Source organism: Choloepus didactylus, chromosome 9, assembly GCF_015220235.1.
Source record: "Choloepus didactylus isolate mChoDid1 chromosome 9, mChoDid1.pri, whole genome shotgun sequence".
In the NCBI taxonomy this organism is placed as follows: domain Eukaryota; kingdom Metazoa; phylum Chordata; class Mammalia; order Pilosa; family Megalonychidae; genus Choloepus; species Choloepus didactylus.
This window is the reverse complement of record NC_051315.1, coordinates 105,343,554-105,364,133: the sequence shown is the minus strand read 5'-3', so window position 1 is coordinate 105,364,133 and position 20,580 is coordinate 105,343,554. Positions and strand designations below refer to the sequence as shown.

Here is a 20,580-nt window from a genome sequence, read left to right as displayed (position 1 = left end):
CTAATGATTTTGGAAATTGTTTTTAAGCAAACATTTTATAACATACAATTATTATGATGAGAAGTAGAATAGAAGAAGCAGTAAGAGAGTGGCTAGGTTGATAGTAAAACAGCAGGAGTATATTTTGTGAATTATAGGCACATACATACAACATTGAATATTAATTACTGTTTTAGATGATGGTTAGAATATTTAATGCTATTTTGGTTTACAAAACCACTTTTTTGTTCTTTAAGTTGTGAGATTCTATTGTTAAGCAGTTATTACTAATTTTTACCATTTTCTAACTTTGACCACAGAAATAATTTTTTCCACACAAACCTTTTACAGCTTTCTGTATCTATTTTTTAACTTTGACTACAGAAATAAATTTCCCCCTTCACAAACTTTCTGCAACTTCCTGTATTCATTCAGGCTTCATCCTACATTCTTAAATAATCAGTTATTTAGAGCAAAGCTGCTTTCTCTTTCCTTCTAATTAGAAAAGCATTCTTTATACCTTCTATACAACATGCTATTACCATTAAAATCAAACTTGTTAGAATAATGCCAAACATTTAAAACACTTTGGTTAATGCATTCTGAAACAGCAATAAACAATCTTTTGGCAGGGATTAATGGGCTGTATAGGTGTTACATTGTTCCATGACAGGACACTGAGAATTGCTAGGAATAGGAATTTGTTTTTTGTGTTGCTTGTCCTGCAAAGGCAGAGGAGGCAGAGGTGGCCAATTCTCCTCCTTTTTAATTACATCTTTTTTTTTCAGACTCCCCAGGGAGAACCCTGGGCTGAACGAGAACAATTGAAGGGGACATAGAGCAGTACAAACTAGCCCCCAGGTTATTAAGGTTGAGACCAATATTTTGCTTTCTAATTTATGTTTCTTCTTAAGGATGTAGTTGACTAGTTTTCAAAATTTTAAATTTAAAGTGCCTTGTTGAATAGAAGATAGCTGGGGGGTTTTGTTCCCGGTACAGGTGGGGGAGCAGGAGGAGGAAGTGGAAGCTCCTTAAATTGAGGTGGGGGAGCGGAGGGCAATGAAGAGCATGGCTTAAGGGGGAGAGAATCTTTACCCTCTGGGTCTGCCAGATTATCATTATTTTTCTCCTCCTCATCCTCAGTTTTTAAGGGCTCAAGAATAGATTTAATTAAAGTCCAGGTGGACCAAATAGTAATGGGCAGGTTAACTCCCTGCAAATGTTTTTGCTTTAACTCTTTGCCTACTGATTCCCAGTTATGCAATTCAAGAGAGCCAAGGGTAGGAAACCAGGAACAATATTTTTCAATAACCTGCAATAATTCCAAAATCTGTGATTTCCCCACTTTAACGCCGCCGGCCCGCAGCAGCTGTCGCAGAAGGGAAGTACGGCACATATTTCTTGTATCCTTCAACATTACCCATTACCCTGCTATTATGCTCCGGGTCGTTCTACAAAGGAACACATACAAACACGGCCGTTACCTCCACCCGAGTTCCAACGCCATTGTACCTCAGTCGTTCAAGCGATTCTTCTGTCAGGAACCAGGTCCAGTTCTTAAGGCCCCAATGTGGGTCGCCAGTTATTGCTGACAGGGGCGGCTCAGGAATGAAACACGGACACAAAATATAAAGTTCTGGGAGCAGGGGACTCAGAGCCTTGTAGGCAAAGAGCACCTCTGCTTGTTCCACAGCATATTTATTAGCTTCACTTTCTCACAGAAAATAGGGGAGTTACTAACAGGCCGGAGAAAGCAAGATAGGGAAGTTAGCAAAAGAGGGAAGTCAAGGACAGACCATCCAAGACTTGCATGCTTCTTGTATCAACAGTGAGGGTGCTAGGGAAGTCAAGGACGCATTCCCAGCTCAGGCTATTTTCCCACGCTCTCTAAGCTAAATAGTACTAGTTCCTTCAGTCTTGTATGACATAGTCATTCCTCATCCATGTCTACCTTGTCAATATCTGACAAAATTTAATTGTCCAGAACTGGGCAACTGATTCCAAGTGTGGTCTGACCTTTGCAAAGTACCGCTGTTGTATAGAAGTGTGTATTTGTGTCTGTGTGTGTGTATATATATTCACCCAGATTATAAAATAGAGTGATTAATTTTTTCAGGAATTTTGCCAATTTTTCTCCTGTTTTAAAACTTCACAAAAAGTTCTCTTGATTCAGTTACCCTTAGCTATTCTTTGATATTCTTCAACAAAACTATGATTGAGGGAATTCATATAAAATGTTATTCTATTGGGTCCATTCTTACCTGGACCTTTACTTGGATCAAAACTCCACAAAAAAAAGACTAAGAGAGGACTCAGTTAATATTTAAAACTTTTTCTTCCACTTAAATGGAAACTTTAACTAGAGGTGTGCATCATGAAATTGGCAGGCAAGTTAACTAACCTAGAAGAAGTTGTAATAAAAATTTACTATCATGAAGGTTAACTCAACTAGTTCATTCTCAGAGTCAGTTCAGTTCAGGTCACCCTGATGCTTTCCATTTTGTATACGTGTGTATGAAGAATTTTAGACATTAACTCAACTGGGCACTGTGTTTACCATGTTATCTACATTGCCTTTCCTAATTTTACATACAACCCTGTGAGAGTGATGCTATTCTCTCCCTCTGTAAAGATGGGAACACAGTTGCCCAAGAAGGTTATGTAACTTGATTAAGGTAAAACAGCTGGTAGTGGGTAGATTACAAAGATTTGAATCTAGGTTACTTGAACCTCATTTCCTTGTTCTAAAATACTTCGTTTTTTTCCTTTTACTGAACTTGTGATTTTTTTAGACACTGTGTGTGTGTTTTCAAATGATCCATGTTAAAAGAAACCCAGTGGCTCACTGGAAGATAATTCCTTGGCATTTCACGTTTCTTACTTTGTTTAATAATACAAAGATGGCTCCCTGGAAAAAGGAAAAATGCAGCAAAGAGCAAAACTAATTTGTGATTCAAGGTAACGTTTTTCTCCATCTTAGGGAAACTGAAAGTAAATGGGAGTGAATATACAACTGACATAAACCTTTTGAAATTAGACATTAAGAAAATCTCTTTTGAATCATAAGAGGAGGAATGGAAATATTTAAGGAATACTCAGTTTTTATAAATATTCAAACACACACACATACACTCAGACTTTGTGCCCAGGTGTCATTTTTCTTGGTGCAGGTGTGGCTGACATGATATGTCAACAGCATTGGCTTCTATACTGCTTAACTAAATAGGCAATCTTTTCAGGTCTCCATCTGTTATTGGCAGGGATTTTCTTTCCCAGAAGGAAATATTGGCTTGAAATGATTAACTCTCTATTTGAGGATGGTTTGCAGTTGCAAACTAAGTGCCACTGTAGTTTCCTAACAGTTCACAATTCTATCATTGTAGACCGGGCCTCACACTTAGTTCCACTCATCTGGCACTTTCAGAAATTTAGTTTAGTTTCTTATTTACCTTTTTATAAGACTGTAAAAACTTAAAGGGCAATTATCATGTTAGTCTCATCCTTGTAGCCTCCACAAGGCTTAATATGATGTCTTATATATAATTACAAGCACAATACCATTCTTTAACTTGAATTTGTATCTACATATCTTTTCTCTGGAACTAGTTTCATGAGGACAACAGCAGTAACTTATGCTTCTCTAAAGGTCCTGTTCACTTTTATGAAATGGTTCTTTTGAGACAAGGTCTTCCATTGTATTTGGTTACCCCCCATTAAAAATATTGTACTGCATATTAGTTAACTTCAAGCCTTGCTATAAAAACTTAGCTCCCTTATTTACTCCTGCTCTGGCTCCTGACCCACTGTCTTCTGCTCTTATCCGTCTGGGCTGTTCTGCTCTGATATTCTCAACTGCAGCCCATTTGCCCAAGTATTTATCTTTCTAAGTCCAAGCTAGCATGAATTGTCATGCCTGAGCTGGAACAATCTGGCACCATTACCGCGGCTTTCCCAGTTCTTAACTCCTCTTCAGCGCTTTTCAGATTGAATTATTTAGTCTGACTCAGTCCCTGAGTCAACTGCCTCATATGTGCTGACTGCTGCGAGGTCAGTATCCTTGCCTAACCCTAGTTAGTAAATGGTATTCTCTGCTCTCAAGTTTCTCTTTCATCCCCAACCCTGCCTTAAACTGGCTTTTGTGACATGTTCTGGCAATTGTTTATACCCCCAGGACAGGACATAATGCAATGCCATGTATGCAGAAGGCATCAATACATTTTAGAGACAGGGAAAATGCTTACAGCGATAGTGTGAAAGGTGTTTGGGGAGCTCTCTTCAGCTCCCACTACCAAGCTCCAGATAATTTTAGACATTTACATGTTTCAGTGCTTGAAACCCCTATACATTTGTGAGATAGCAAACTGTAATCCAGGTGATTTGGAACTAAAGTTTTCTCCTCCCAAACTAACTTATTTGGGTGGAGTTCTAAATACAATGCTAAATTAAGCGCATTAAACATTAGCTTAATCCTCTAGTAAATAAAACTTACAGAGTTTTTTTTTTATATATATATAATGTAGGTAATATTACCTTAATCTTGGTTTTCTCATTTTCTTGAGTATATCTTTTTTTTTTTTTTTTTTTTTTTCCTGTTAGGTAATGTATTGTTCATCCATATTCCAGGTATCCATTGAGACCTCACTAAATTAAGGTCTAAATTAAAGGGATGTTATTTCTTTGGTATCAGTTTATGACATTATTGTAGTGAGTTGTTAGAAAGTTTTCAGTTGCTTTTGTTTTCTCTACCTAAAATTCATTTCTGTCTTTACCTGAAGGAAAATTGTTCTTCATATGTAAGAGAGTTGTTCATGTGTAGGAAGACAACACCTAATTTGATTTTGAAAATCCCTTAGGAAATATGTCTGTTGATTTATTGAGAATTTGTTAAATCCAATCTACACATCATACATTGGAATTATAAAGATATTTGCTAAAGTTTTCCACTTCATGGAATTTATAATCGAGAGACAATGACTTACCCAAATATCTGTAATACAGACTATACTAACCACTTCTCTTTTTTACCTAGAACTTATTTCTTTTTTTTTTTTTTATCTCTTGGAGACAAGGCTGACCTTTTAAAAACATTTTTCTTGTCAGTTGTTAGAGGAATACTATGTAATTAATTTACATCAAAGAGAGACTCTAAATTTATTTACTGTTAATGATTTTGACTGCATTTGGTTTTTAATTACCTGCAATAGACTTTACTGTTTTCCAAAACTATCAGTCAATAGTATATTCAAAAAATTTCAGTAAATACATCATTCCTGAATTTTTTTTATATGCTTGTCTAATAGTGACAAGTTAGGTTTTAAGCACATCTCATCTGGCTCAAACTCAACTTTTTTCACTCTACCATGATTCTGTACAATGTCATAGGGTGCCCTAAAGTACTGGTTTGATTGTCTTTGGTTATAGCCATTTGCTAATGAGTTGTCAGTTATGAGCTCTTTACCCAGTAAAAATACACATATGAACATCTAACTTAATATTTTGCAAATAATTTCAGGGATGTTTTTGGATACTCTGAAACCATCCATGAATTCTCTCAAAAGCCCTGCTCTAAATACATGTATTTTGGATCCTGAGAGCACAAGGTTGAACCTGACATTAGAGAATCCATTGAACATTACCCAAATCATAATTCTTCATTATCACTGCAAAGAGATAATACATATAAATCATAAATGGAAACCATTTCAGATTTATGAATTACAAAAGAAATGGAATACTTGAAAGTCATATCAGAATTATTTTTAAAGAGGGGTGAAATATAATACATTCTAGAGATGATAAAACTAACTTGAAAGATTAAAAATACTGTTTTTGGAGTGGGGCTGAGAGGTGATGTGGACAGTGAGCTGAAGATGAATGCCAGAGGACTTGGATCTCAGCTAAAAGACAGTATTCCAGTTACTGAACTTTCAGCAAATGGTCCTTTTGAAAGTCAAGATCTTCTTTGGAAAGGTTTTCCTTGTGTGAAAAGTGAAGTTTTGCCCAGTCATCCACGTGAATTATCAGAAAAGAATTTCCAGCTCAACCAAGATAAAATGAATTTTTCCACACTGAGTAACATCCAGGGTCTGTTTGCTCCACTAAAAGTACCAGATGGAATTCAAGGCAGTGCAGCAGGCTCAGCAGCTTCCATTTCTTCCAAGGTTAAACTTTTGACTGGATATTTTGAGGGGTAATGATAAGACTGTTGGATTTGAAGATATCCTTAATGATCCATCACAAAGTGAGAGAACCACACTTGATGGTTGAATATTGTGCTGGTTTGGATGTATTATGTCCCCCCAAACTCCATGTTCTTCATTGCAGTCTTGTTGGGGCAGATGTATTAGTGTTGATTGGGGTGGAATATTGGCTTAAGTTGTTTCCATGGAGATGTGATCCACCCAACTGTGAGTGGCACCTTTGATTAGGGTGTGACCTTTTGATTGAATGTTTCCATGGAAATGTGGCCCCACCCATTTAGGGTGGGTCTTGATTAGAGTCCTATATAAAGAGCTCACAAGCAGAGGTGCCTCAGAGCAACTGAGAGTGACACTTTGAAGAGAAGCTACCGCTAAGAGAAAATAAAATGCCCCAAAAGCAACATTTTGGAGAATGCCACTTTGTAACGCAACCTGGGAGCAAGCAAACACCAGCCACGAGCCTTCCAAGCTAACAGAGGTTCTCCAAACACCAATGGCCATCCTTCAGTGAAAGTACCCTATTGTTGATGCCTTACCTTGGACACTTCACGGGCTTAAGATTGTAACTTTGTATCTAAATAAACCCCCTTTATAAAAGCCAATCCATTTCTGGTGTTTTGCAAAACAGCAACATTAGCAAACCGGAACAAATATAAATTTGGTTTACTGTAATACAGTTGTGCTATTAATGAAAGTAGAGTGACTGGATCTTGTATATAGTTGTCTTTTTAGTATAAATTGATTTACACCACCTTAAAAGTACTGACACATGAGAATTTTGGGCTAAATAATATCAGTGATCATTTGAAATTATTTGATTATTTGGTTTATTGCCATGTGACAATTGAAAAAACTAAAAGGAGATGATTTTAAAGCTGATTTATATTAAAACAGTGGCCTTCTAAGTCTTTAAAAAGTCATTGCTAATGAATATTATAAATCTGCCTGCAGAGTTCACTTAAACCCATTTTATAGGTATTTTATAAATTTAATTTTGAATAATCATTATCAATATTTGAGTGTGAAGCCTTCATAGTAGCATCTCTCAGAATAAATATTTGTAATTGATTTCACCAGCAACTTCAAATTAAGAACAAAACAAGATGCTTGTGCTTTATTCTGTTTAGGTATCATCCATTAATACTCATAAGAATGTTCCCTTTATTGATACTATTTTAAATTACAACCATACCTTGATTCTTTCAAGTTGAAAACTATAAGTTCAGAGGTTTTGATTTCCATCTTGTCTTTAAAGTGAAAAAATTAAAGTAACCAGAAGTAAAATACACACACACACACACACACACACACACACACACAATTTTTGCTATCAGTAATTCAGTATCTAATGTAGATATTAACAATAGAGGATTGAATAAAGTGAAAAGAGAAGATTTATAGGTCACAAAGAGGACATGTGAAGGCTTCTGAGTCAATGAGCCATCCACTGAAACCTTTCAGAAAAGAGATATAATTAGCAGAACATTAATAAAGTTTCACCTATATCAAAGCCTCCTTTTGTTAATAGATAACACTCTGTATGTATTACAAATCGAAGAATTATTAGATATATTTAAGAAGTAAGTACCACTAATTCAGAACTTAGTCCATACTAATTCCATGTTAAGGACTCAAGATCTCATCATTGAACATCAAATTTCAAATATAATCAGGAAACACAATACACAAGTCACCAGTAGCTTTTAAAATATCACTAGCACATCATAACTTCCATTGCCATGTATCTGCTATATCAACCATTTGATTTTTTTTCAGTAGGATGGTAAAGCTCTCATCTTTTAAACTGTCATCAAATTAGATTTCTTGTAGTTAGGAAGCTTAAAGTGAATTTGAAGTGCAAAAATTTACAGAAATTTATCATATGTTCCTGATTTTAACCAAAGGGCATACAGATCTTCCATATAGAAATGGCACTTAAACCAGGTCTTACAGGTTGTCATGACAACATGAGCAGTGTTCCATGGCAAAGTAGTGATGCAGTTGTCCTGGCAACTTGATGTCTTCATGAAAGAAGTATCACTCTGCCAATTAAATAGGTTTTAAAATGGTTGGACTTCTACTGGATGGAGATATGCACATGTATATATGTATATGTACACACATATATGTATATGGATGATATGGATGTGTATATACATATATATTCATACATACATGAATCACAAAATTTCTTGCTGCTTTGAAAATAGATACAAAAGAAATAACATTAGCAGCTGAGAAGTGAGACAAATACATATCAAAGAAAAATAGATACAGAGGAAAGGGATAGGGGTATGGAAGACAGGCAAGGAGAAAAAGGAATGAAGACAATAGAAAAAATAGGGAAAAGAAGGAATTAAGTCAAGGACTTGCACTCTATCAATACTGGGTGCAGAAGGGTGAACATGGGAACAAGAGAGAAACTTACTTTGGAAACATTTGGACACCTTTACTGAACAAACAGGAGAACCTCATTGTGTTGTAACTATGTTGTTGTTATTATCGTTATCAGGAATATCAGGTGGGGCATCAATCTAGAATCATAACAGAAGCATTTACAGGTGACTGTCAAAGGAGTTTTGAAGGAAATAGCTTCAAGTAATTTGGTTCAGCACAACAGAAAACAATATCGTCTTCATATATGGACAACTACAAATAAATCTCACATCTACCAGAGAAGCTGCGAATATAAATTTTAACAGTATATGTTGACAGTTACTACTGCCAACCTATTTAAATATCCAAGTTGAAATATGAGTAGAGTGATTTTACTTCCTTTAAGGAGTAGTCTTGTTTTTTTTGTTTGTTTGGTTGGTTGGTTTTTTTTAACTCAGGATATAGAAATTTGGTAAAATAAGATTAAAGTAAATGATATACTGTAGATTTCTGCTATGACTGTATGCATGTGTAATACTCTTTCTCTTTTTGTGTGTCTTTATGTATACTATGCCATAATTTTACATCAGAACATCTTAACCATAGTTCCAGGATACAGAGACCTTTGGGGTTTTAGTGAAACCTTTGAATTCAAATGTCAAATTCATGTGTGTGTATTTATGAGTATGTCTGTTTTCTGGGGAGATTGTCTTAAATTTTACTCAGATACTCAAAAAGATTTATTACCCTCCAAACATTAAGAACCATCCTCTAATGAAAAGTGATGATATGGTGGATAAAGTCATTAAGAGAAGGAGAAAGAGATAAATGGCCAGGAATTTTTAGTGTGAAAAGGCACTCTGTGGTAAAGAACTCTGAGTTCTGAAAATTACCAAGCCTCTTGAAGTTGTTGATGTGATATAGAGCCAGCCTCAAAACTTCCAGAAACAAAAAGACTAATGGAAAAGACGGTTCATAGCACTTATTTAAGGAATAAGTCACTAAAGCATACGACAAAGGCATTGTCACTGAACAAAACAAAGATCCTTGCTCTCCTGGAGTTTACATCCTAGCACAAGATGTGGTAATCTCCAACTATCTCAGAATTGTTTGGGTGTTCTCAGTGTCTGTCACAAAGAGAGGGCTTAATTTTTACTGAAGGAATGAAAGCTAGAAGGAATGAGTAAACAGAACTTAGTCAACCAAATAAATAATGTTCTTGTATTTGAACATTCTAACATACTCCATACATTCTGGTAGTATATCATCTGTGGGATGTTTTTCACAGATGAAATATTTCAATATAATTGATTAGAATGTTTAACTGACAATGAAACACATATTGTAGACCCAGTCACAATATAACAAATACATTTTTTAAGAACAATTTGAGAATGAAAAGTTTCCAAAATTAAAATTAAAGTAAAAGATAGAAAACTCCAAATCAGCTATTTAACTTTCTCCCTTTATAGAGAAGAAAACAGAGTTTCAAAGACCTGTAATGTTTTCCCAGGGTCATAGAGCCAACTAGCAGCAGAGCTGAAATGAGAAACAAGTTCTCCTAATTCCCAGCTGAATTTCATTCATGCTAGAATCTTCTGGAGAAGATAACTAAGTAGTTAGAAGATCCCTGTTTTACTGACTTCAAAGAAGGAAAAGGCCTTAGCAGCTCATTCATCTTTTTCAAAATTCAGTATGATGTAGAGATTTGTATTTAAGTGTTTGAATTGTGATAATGATGATTTTCCTAAAATTGTAGCAAATTATTTCTAACTGATGTTGAGAGGTTAGAATACTTTTGTTATTTTCTGGAACATAGTTTAAAAACTAGGAGAATCAAACCTCATACAGAGAGCTGACCTCAAATGTACAATGTAATTGGCAAGCTCTACTCTATGTATGTTTTCATGCATTCAACTGGCCAGTATAATTAAATTGAATGACCACAGATTTATTTTCTTCTACAAAATTTGGATTCCTTTGAATTGAATAACTATGTATTAGTAAAAATTCACAACAGTGGTATATAGAATATATGTATATAGTAATAGGATAAAATTTATCCAAAAATTCAAAATGTTCTTGATTCACAAAGCTCAGGCAAAGTATGATAACTTTGAAATGACAAAGACTTATATTCGCTTCCCAGACCTTCTATCTAATAATTATGTGATTTTGAGCAAGCTTTGTGACATCCTTGAGTCTCAGTTTCCTCTTCTATAAAATACAGGGAACAATGGCTATTTTTCAGTGCTGTCCTGAAAATCAAATGGGATAAGGTAAGTTAGTATGCACATTTAATACATGCTCAATAAAATTTCCCTTCCTTCGAAGAAGAAAAATAATTTCTCTAGGTTAGATTTTATGATGACTTGGAGTTACATACTCCAGAAAAACATGCTTAATCTTAATCCATTCCTGTAGGTATGAACCCATTGTCAATCGGACTTTTTGATGAAGTTATTTTAGTTAAGGTGTGGCCCAACTGAATTAAGATGGACTTTAATCCTACTGCTGGAGGCCTTATGGAGAAGGACACAGAAAGAGAAGCCACAGGGAGCAGCCAGAAGCTGGAAGTCAACAAAACCTGGAAGAGAAATAAATTGCTGCCATATGCATTGCCACATGACAGAAAAGCCAAGGAACCCCCAAAATTGCCAGCCAGTCAGAAGATAGCCACTGGGGAAGAAGCAGGCCTTCTAGCATCTAAAACAATGAGGCAACAAATACCTGTCATTAAGCCAGCCTATTGTATGGTATTTGTTTTAGCAGACAGGACACTAAAACAAGATGTATTATCAACTTTCAAAATAAACTATTTATTAAATAGAGAAAATTCTAAATCTGAAGCAGTTTACTAAAGCCATTGAAATAAGTGCTTTAATGTACATGCTAACCTCTAGCAAGGGGCTATTATTAGAGAAGGCAATATAAACTTGTTGTTGCTGTTTTTTAAAGTTAGAAGTATGCACTTTCTTTTTAGCACGATCTGTGGATCTACCAGTTGAAATCTACTGTTTATCTTCTCTCAGTGAACACTGGTAGTTAACAACACAAACTCTAGAGATAGCCTGACTCAAACTCTGATTCTTTCATTCACTTACCTTGGGCACATAACACTATCTGTGATGCCATTTCTTTATCTATAAAATGGAAATGATAGAAGTATTTACTTCGTAGGGTTTTTATAGAGATTGAGAGAATTAATGTATGTATAGTGCTTTACATAATGCCTGGCATTGGTAATTAAACATATTATATATTAACTATTAATATTATTATTTACTGGTGACTATGTAAATTTTGGTTTCAAATAATTATTACATCAGACACTTACATAAGTAGGCCATCTTGGCTGACTATCCAGCTGAGAATTATGCTCAAAATTAAATGGTAGAGTTAGGAATTTAGGGAATTCTGCTAGAAAAAGAAATTCAAAGCAAAGACTATTTCTTTCTTGACTGATAGTGCAGAAACTTGGGTCTTGAGCAAGTCCCAACCTACTTTCTAGGAAATGTTTTGGGTCTGTTTGCAGGGGCTTCTTTGGTTACTGATTAATTCAGAAAACATAGTTTGTCTTTGCCTTCCAGAATATAAGCCCTGTGGGGAGAACTTTATGTATTTTTTTTACAGCTGTACTTTATTTACAGCACCTAGATTGGTGTCTGCAACTTAATATGGACTCAACAATTATTTGTTCCATGTATGAATGTATAAATTCTAAAGGTCAGTACTAGGTGTTCAGGCTACAGTAATCAGTTAGATACTCATAGTAGATAAGCAAAAATTGTTCACACCAAACTTGTCAACCCCATAGTTGTCATCCAAAGCAGATCAATCTTCATTCATTAAAAAATAAACCACTAGACAACAATACAGATCCATGGTGGTCCAAGCTATGTATTGTCTACCATATAGCTCCTGCTTAATCTAGCTAGATCTGTTAACATTAAAGACTGATAGACCTAGAGAGATGTCCATTATGCACAATGGGATTTTTCCTTTCCTTAATTAGCCAACTATCATCCAAAAGCTGCATATATACAGACATTATCACCATGGCCATATCTGAACCTGCCTGGTTGAACATCAAGTTATTGTGGTGCCCTCTTGTATCACTGAAGGGATGGTTGGGATTTCTGGGCACACTCATGTATGGGAAAAGCATATCCCTTTTTCTGTCACTTGCATGCAAAGATGTCTTTGAATCAGAATTTAACCAGGCAGATGGTGACGATGGTGGCATAGGAAGGTGTGGAATTTAGTTAGTGCTCTAGAACAACTAGAAAATAGCCAGGAACAACTAGAAAATGGTCTGGGGGCAACTGTTGGGGGGACATCCATGACCGAACACATATCATACACCAGTGTAGAATGGGTGGAATGGCTGAGATCACAGCATAGAACTGTGAGTAAAGCTTACCAAACTTTGCTCATGTCCTTCCCCCACCAGCACAGCAGGTCAAGTTGGAAAACTTTGCTATGGGAAAAAGAAGCAGTCTCTCCTGGGAGCAAGGGAATGTAGCTCAACTAAGCTCCAATTGTGGTTTTAATTAACAAATTTTGACTACTGTGTAGATGCTACAAGCACAGATAAACCTGGAGCAAGAAGGAAAGGAACCTGAAGATTTCTCCTGGCAGAGAGGAGGTGGGGCTGATGGAAACAAATGTAAATAAATTAAAACAGGGGCTTTTGGAGTCTGCTGAGCTCAAAATACTGGAAAAGGGCTGTGTGTCAAGAAAAGGGGCACGCAGAACCAGGTATCAACTCTGGTTTTTGCCTGGTGAACTGGAGGGCCAGGGATTAGTTCTGAAAAAGGGACTTCTTGCCCCCCCCCCCTTTTTCACTCATTCTAAGTAGCTCATTGGAGAAAGCCTTGGGCATTTTCAATTGTCAGCATTGACCCAGGTAAGGGTGTAGTTAAGATAGTCAAAGAGTCAAAGGAAAACTCAAGTGTAAGAGATAATCCCCTAAAGGGCTTATCTTCCCTAAGAAAAGGGGGAGGCAGCTAAAGTGGCAGCCCTCCCTCAGAGAACTCAGACCCCAGGGTCTGGGGGAAAAAAAAACAGAAGCAGCTTAAGCTTGACTTCTGACACCCTCAGTACCTGGCCAGAACGGGGTCTGGTGAGAATTAAATATACTGTGCCTCTGTATGCTGGTGGGGAGCTGTGAGCTGATAAGCACCACCTTCTGTGCTGCTGTACTGGATAGGAAAAGCACAGAGTCTAGAGGCTTCACAGGAAATTCTGACAATCTTCTGGGTCTTACCCTTTGGGAAACCTGATACTGAATACAGCCTTCTCCTGAGACCTGGGTCTGTCTGGTCTGGGAAAATCTGATTGGGGCAATCAAGGAAATCAGATGCCTACACAACAAAAAATTACAAATCACACTAGGAAAAATGAAGATATGGCCCAAAGAAACAAACTTATTCTTCAAATGAGATTCAGGAGTTGAAGCAACTAATTAAAGATCTTCAAACAAATATGCTAAATCAATTCAAAAATCAAATCAATGTGTTGAGGGAAGACATGGCAAAAGAGATGAAGGATATAAAGAAGACATTGGGCAAACATAAGGAAGAACTTGAAAGTTTTAGAAAACAATTGGCAGAATTTATGGGAATGAAAGGCACAATAGGAGAAATGAAAAACAAAATGGAGACATACAACAGCAGATTTGAAAAGGCAGAAGGATTCATGAACTAGAGGACAGTACATCGGAAATCCTACACATAAAAGAACAGGGAAAAGAATGGAAAAATATGAGCAGGGTTTCAGGGAACTGAATGATGACATGAAGCACATGAATATACATGTCATGGGTGTCCCTGAAGGAGAAGAGAAAGGGACAGAAAGCATAATGGAGGAAATAATCAATGAAAATTTCCCATCTCTTATGAAAGACATGAAATTACAGAGCCAAGAAGCACAGCATACCCAAACAGAATAGATCCACGTAGACTGACTCCAAGACACTTAATAATCAAATTATCAAATATCAAAGACAAAGAGAGAATTCTGAAAGCAGCAAGAGAAAAGTGATCCATCACACACAAAGGAAGCTTGATAAGATTGTGTGCTGATTTCTCAGTAGAAACCATGGAGGCAAGAAGGCAGCGGTATGATATATTTAAGAAATGAAAGAGAAAAACTTCCAATCAAGAATTCTATATCCAGCAAAACTGTCCTCCAAAAATGAGGGAGAGTTTAAAATATTTTCAGACAGACACTGAGAGAGTTTGTGAACAAGATACCTGCTCTTCAAGAAATACTAAAGGGAGCACTACAGGCAGATAGGAAAAAACAGGAGAGAGAGGTTTGGAGAAGAGTATAGAAATGAAGACTATCAGTAAGGGTATAAAGAGAGAGAGAGGAAAAAATAAAAATAAAATAAGATCTGACTTATAAAATCCAAATGACAAAATGGTAGACACTAGACATTATGTTGAGTGAAATTAGCCAGAAACAAAAGGACAGATACTGTATGGTCTCACTGATATGGACCAACAATGATGAGTGAAATTGAGGGTTGAGAACACAGGTTATCAGGAGATAGAAACAAGTTAGAGATTGGGCATTTGATGCTGAAGGATTACAGAAAGCTCAACAGGATTGATTGTATAGATCCAGAAATGGAATGGATAGCATGTGAGTTCTCTCAACAAAGATGAGTGTGAGTGCAGTTTAATGAGGAAGGCTACGGGCATATATGACACCACAAGGAAAGATAGAAGATAGAAGACTGGGGGATTGTGTAACTTAGTGAAACCTGGAGTGGTCAATGAGGTGATTGAATGTACAAATATAAGAATGTTTTTAAATGAGGGTGAATAAATGAATGTCAACTTTGCAATGTGTTGAAAATTAGATGATATAATGCAAAAATACAATCATTGCAAATTAGAGTCTATAGTTAATGGTAACATTATAAGATGCTTCCATTAATTGTAACAAAGGCAATATACCAAAGCTAAATATCTATAAGAGGGGGGATATAAGGGAGTGATATGGGATTCTTAGTGGTGGTGGTGTTTTCTGACCTTTTCATTGTATTTTATTTCTCTTCTATCTTTTATATTTTTGTTCTTCATTTTTTTTCTCCTTTTCCTCTTTTTTTTTTTTTGGTGGAAGAAATGGAAATGTCTTCATATAGATTGTGGTGGTGAATGCATAACTATGTGACTATACCAGGAATCATTGGTTGTTTACTTAGGATGGATTGTATGGTGTGTGAATAAAACTGTTTAAAACATAAATAAAAGGATACAAGTGCTGGAGAAAATGTGGAGAAAGGGATGTACCTATTCCCCGTTGGTAGGGAAGTAGAATGGCACAACCCAGCTGGAGGGCAGTGTGGTGGCTCCACAGGAAGCTAATGCTGGGATTGCCATATGTCCTGCAACCCCATTATTGGGTATATACTTGGAAGAACTGAGAGCAGGGACATGAATGGACATTTGCACACTGGTGTCTATGGAGGTAATATTCATGATTTGCAATGGATGGAGGTGACCTAAGGGTACATTGACCCATAAATGGAATGGTGAACTCTGGTATATACATTCAATAGAATATTGAGCAAAGGCAATGAGAAATGAAGTTGTGAGGCATGCAATTATGTGAATGGAACTTGAGGACAGTATGTTGAGTGAAATAAGTCAGAATCTAAAAGATAAACATTATAACACCTCACTAATATGGCTAACTATAACGTGCAAACACTGAGAATTGAATCTGAGAACATAGGTTATCAGGGGAAGGCTTATGGTAAAGGTTCCTAGATTGTAAGCTCTCACAGCAGTCACATCTGTTTATGAGTTGTAATGGTTATCTCCAAATTCTGAGATGCTGAGCCATTTGTTTATAACCTGGTCAGTCCCTGGAATTTCAGGTAGCTGTGTGACACCTGAGACCAGAGTCAGTTTTCAGCAGCTATGAATGTCAGCATTACCCCATACAGCAAATGTTAAAGAAGCTGAAAAAGAGATCAGACTTCAATTAGAGATATGAGCAAAATAGACTTTATTAGAACTAAGATAAACCAGACTAAAGGGAAAAGGATGATATCGACTGCATTTTAAAACCTCGATTTCTGTGTGAGACCATAGGAAGAGATGTTTATTTGGTGCAATATCTATACTTTCTGTAGCATGCCATATAATTTAACTTTTATGGTCAGTTTATTCAAACTCCATAATTACATGGAAACTTGAATAGGGGATGAGATCTTGTTGGTTTATACAGGTTAGCGTGAAACTCCGATACATCCCCAAGTAACTTGGTGTGAGTGTGATTGTATAAACCTTGTGACTCACACTCCCTTTATCCAGTGTATGGACAGATGAGTAGAAAAAAAGGGGGACAAAAAGTAAATGAAGAATAGGGTGGGGGGATGATTTGGGTGTTCTTTTTACTTTTATTTTTATTTTTATTCTTACTTTTTGGAGTAATGAAAATATTCAAAACATTGATTGTGGTGATGAATGTAGAACTATGTGATGATACTGTGAACAATTGATTGTACACTTTGGATAATTGTATGGTATGTGACTATATCTCAATAAAGTTGCGTAAAAAAAAACTTAACCAGTAGCAGAGCAATAATAAATAGTTAATTTTAGGTATGATGGCATATAGTACATTTTAGGAAAATTTTTCCCATTTGTTGAATTGTCTAGGTATGTGCCAGAATGTTACATACACAAATCTCATTTAACCCTTACAACACGTCTTTGTGATATTCATTACAAGTGAAAACAAACAAACAAACAAACAAAAAAATGAAAAACCAGACTTGGGGAGAAAAATAATTTATCCATGGAGGCACAACATGTGAGAGGCAGAGTAGGAATACAAACACAGGCCTGCTGATTCTGTGCTTTGACAGAACACTGATGAAAGCTCTGTGATTTCATTCCATTGTTGATCTCATTGGTAGATTTCTCTCTTGAAGTCTGAACCACCACCACATTCCACTACTACTTATACCCATAAACTCCTTGCCCAAAGCAATGTCTATGTAGACAGCAAAACCCCAAGCTGGTTCTGAGTTGGGACTTTGTGGTTAAGTCTGCCTTGTGTTGCCCATGGTTACAGGCTATGTCTGAGGCTGCATTGAGTTAAGATGTCAAATCACCTCAGAAAAACCCTGGAGAGACTTTGGAATTATTCATAATTACCACAAATTGAAAGTGATGAGAAAATTAGTGCTATTTCCCTATCAGTCTTTAGAAAGATTATTATGCTATCTACTCACTAGCAGATTTTTCAAAAAAAATTCTTACTGTGAAAATTTGCCTCCCAAGCTTCAAAATTAATTCTCAATCTTTGTTTTGTAACATTCCAGTATGCCCCCAATTATTTCAAGGACTGCAATGAAATTCTTAATTTTCAAACAAAATTAAATGTGATTATACTTTGTTTTAACATTTTATCATGGAAAGTTTCAAACCTATTCAGTAGTAATAGAAAAGTAACAGACCATGTACCCATTGGCCCAGGTTCAACAGTTATCAATAAACGTCAAATCTTACTTCATTTCTATCCTCCCAATCCTCCCCCATGCCCACCTCAGAAGTATTTTATAGCAGATATTCTCCCATTTCATCCTAATTAATCTTCAATTTAAATTAGAACATCCTAGAAACAATTGGACAGAGAAAAGGAAGAGGAAAGGAATGCAAGAACAATGTAAAAGCAAAACCCAGCAAAATTCAAAGAATACTCCTGAATTTTATTTTACCCCAAGAAGACAAAAGCATATCTCTTTTGTTCACTTTGTACAGAAATCAATATTTGACATATGTTTATGCTAAGAATGTGAATGCTGAAGACCTCCTTAAAATGGATTGCAAATAATTTCTCAATGGGTGTCAAACACACACACACACACACACACACACACACACACACACACACACACATGGGGTGGGGAGAGACTAGATTGTAGCAATCTCAAAATGGTAAAAAGTTGGGAATCGTTGATGTCTTTCTAATTATGAGCACTATTTTTCTTTTCATTACTGACCAAACCAAGGGGTTATTTCCTTATAGTGTACTGTGGGACACATTCTTTGCAGTAGAACACTTTTGTGTGCTCTGTTATATTCAGGATAATCTCTGTAGCATCCAAACTACTCCCACATTGAAACTGCTTTTTGAGACTGATAAAGAAGGTATTTTAGATTCATATGCTTTGTATTTCTTATCAATAACTGCCTATAACAGAGCTGCACTGTTATTATGCCTTTAAATATCATTATTGAAATAAAGATTTCTTTATGCATGAATTTTAGTGGTAATAAAATATCCTAATCTAGATTATAGTTCTTTTTATTTTGCAGAATGTGTCTAATTCAAAAAATGTTTCTGTTCTAAGCCGTATCAGTAGCACTGAGAACACACATAAAGTAATTATTTTATCAAAAAATCAAATGGAGAAAATATTGAAAATCATCATTATTTTTTATAAATTTATTTCAATCCCAATCTAAAATATCAAAGCTAAATCTGGACAAACATATGATTCATTTAAATTTAGGATTAATTTTATTGTGTTCTAATGTGAACCAACACCAGCTGTCAGTCCTTAGAAATGCAATAAAAAAATTGACTGCACTTTAGTTAAAATATATAGAAAATTATGTTTTTCCCATTTTATGGGAATTTTTTAATGCCTCAAAATCAAATCATAGTAATAATAATAGCTTTGGTTGAAAAACACTGTAATTGGTATTTTGCTAAATCTTTTTACTTTATAATTTAAAGCAAATGGCTGGTTCTGATATTAATGTACTGTAAAATGAAAGTTTGTGTTCATCTTATGGCATTTTTATTTTAAAAGAATCATTTTATAAATCAGATGTCCACAGATAATTCATTATAAGGCAAATTAAGTAAAGTCGTGCAGTAGTCCAGTGGATTTCAAACTTTGGCTCACATCAGAACCACTTGGAGGATTTATTGAAACTCAGTTTGCTTGGCCTTCCCCCAAAGTTTATGATCAGGAGGTCTGGGGAGGTCCAGAGTATTTAATTTCTAAGAAGTTTGCTGGGGATGCCAATGCTGCTGGTCCACACTTTGAGAACAATTAATGTGCTCCATGAATGCAAGATTCAGAATTGTAATAATTATGAAACGATCTATTTTAAATTGGGTAGTATAGGGAGAAAGCTATAAAAAAGGAGTTAGAAGTTGCAACTAATTCTAATACCTTCCCTATTTATCTTAGCCCCTCTCTAGGACTTCTATTTTCCATTAATAATTACAAAACGCTTCTCTCCCAAACTTCCAAAATCTCCTCCCTTCTCCCTATCCTTAGCTGAGGACGTTGCTTTGCATTTCCCTGGATAAATTTTAAAAATCAGAAGGGAACGTCATCTTTGCACCACCATATTTACCCACTGGCCCACCCTCTACTCCTGTATTTTAACCTTCTTTCTAATGCAGTGGATGTCCTCTCCCTGTTCTCATCTATGGCTATCGCCTCCACTTATGTACCAAATCTCATCCTCATTCTCTTAAGAATTTGCTCCCCCAGTTACCCCATTCCCTCTCCTGGTTTTCTTATTTCACTTGCATGTCTGCTTTGCTGGATTCTCCTTTTAGAAACTTTTAAGGATCAGACTAGTTCCTAGGTCTTCATGAAGTATGGTTCAGGACAGTTCCCATGAGGAAAGAAAGGGGGAGCATTTATCCATCTCCCATTAGTCAAGGGTTGCCCCAAGAGTCGTTAACTCCCCTGCACTCTGAGATGCAAGTGCATGAGTGAGGGGTGGGTTCCCTCAGGTGTCCCATAACATAGTGTCAGAGAAGGCCCTTGATGGACAGGAAGTTAGAAGCTCCTCATCCAAGCCTGGTAGGAGGTGTGATCAGGTTGAGCCTGCATTGCACAGAGCTGTCTCCACAGTAATGGCTAGAGTAAGAAGTGAAGCTGCGAGGATTTGAAGTGGTGCATGATAAGTCGATTCTATGCTCCTTAAACACAAATGTACTTGCTGGTTTCAATAAGAAAGGAAATTTT

General features: G+C 36.1%; 1 pseudogene; it reads left to right on the top strand.

The window, feature by feature from the left end:
• The first annotated feature begins 5,849 nt into the window (after positions 1–5,849).
• LOC119543818 overlaps positions 5,850–20,580 on the top strand; it is a 62,763-nt pseudogene continuing 48,032 nt past the window's right edge.